This window comes from Physeter macrocephalus, chromosome 1 (genome assembly GCF_002837175.3).
Source record: "Physeter macrocephalus isolate SW-GA chromosome 1, ASM283717v5, whole genome shotgun sequence".
NCBI classification, from domain to species: domain Eukaryota; kingdom Metazoa; phylum Chordata; class Mammalia; order Artiodactyla; family Physeteridae; genus Physeter; species Physeter macrocephalus.
This window is the reverse complement of record NC_041214.2, coordinates 54,351,327-54,352,857: the sequence shown is the minus strand read 5'-3', so window position 1 is coordinate 54,352,857 and position 1,531 is coordinate 54,351,327.

Genomic DNA, 1,531 nt, shown 5'->3' with positions numbered 1-1,531 from the left:
ACAAAGGATTAATCTCCAAAATATATAAGCAGCTCATGCAGCCCAATATTAAAAAAACAAACAACCCAATCCAAAAATGGGCAGGAGACCTAAATAGGCATTTCTCCAAAGAAGATATACAGATTGCCAACAAACAGATGAAAGGATGCTCAACATCACTAATTTTTAGAGAAATGCCAATCAAAACTACAATGAGGTATCACCTCACACCAGTCAAAAAATCTACAAACAATAAATGCTGGAGAGGGTGTGGAGACAAGGGAACCCTCTTGCAGTGTTGGTGGGAACGTAAATTGATACAGCCACTATGGAGAACAGTATGGAGGTTCCTTAAAGAACTAAAAATAGAACTACCATACGACCCAGCAATCCTTCTACTAGGCATATACCCTGAGAAAACCATAATTCAAACAGAGTCATGTACCACAATGTTCGGTGCAGCTCTATTTACAATAGCCAGGACATGGAAGCAACCTAAGTGTTCATCAACAGATGAATGGATAAGGAAGATGTGGCACATATATACAATGGAATATTACTCAGCCATAAAAAGAAATGAAATTTAGTTATTTGTAGTGAGGTGGATGAGCCTAGAGTCTGTCATACAGAGTGAAGTAAATCAGAAAGAGAAAAACAAATACCATGTTCTAACACATATATATGGAATCTAAAAAAAAAAAGCGGAGGGGGAAGGGCAAGCTGGGACGAAGTGAGAGAGTGGCATGGACATATACACACTACCAAATGTAAAATAGATAGCTAGTGGGAAGCAGCTGCATAGCACAGGGAGATCAGCTTTGTGACCAGTGCTTTGTGAGATCGGTGCTTTGTGACCACCTAGAGGGCTGGGATAGGGAGGGTGGGAGGGAGATGCAAGAGGGAGGAGATATGGGGATATATGTATATGTATAGCTGATTCACTTTGTTATAAAGCAGAAACTAACACACCATTGTAAAGCAATTATACTCCAATAAAGATGTTAAAAATAAAGATTTACTATATTTGCAAAATTCCCAAACGAATTCTGAAGATATTAGCCCTAATGCTGAACCTTCTCTAAGTTGTGGCATTTAGAGTAATAAAGAAATGGCTAGCAGAGGGGTTTGTATTTTATCTTTATTACATGAATTACATGCAAGTCACACGCAGTACACAGATGCTCCCCTATTTCATCACCTGAGTGTAACTACATGGGAATATTTAACAGGACTATGGGGTGAAGTGTCCTTGATATAGAACATCTGGGCTTTCTTTCCAGCCCTGTCTCTAACCCCCTTTGTGACCTCAGTTTCCTCATGAAGGGGCTGGATTTCCTGATCAGGGTGTTAAGCAAATAGTAAGAATTAATTGAATGAATGAATAAGTGAATGCACTAAAAGGCTTCTTCTAGCTTAAAAACCCTTTGGAAATGTCTCTGTGTCATTTTATCACTTTCCTTCTTGGGAGATACAAAGTTGGTTCCTCTACTAGTTCAAAACCAAGGTCTATCTCCCGTAGGTAGGTTGAATACATGGTGTTTCTCCTTTATTT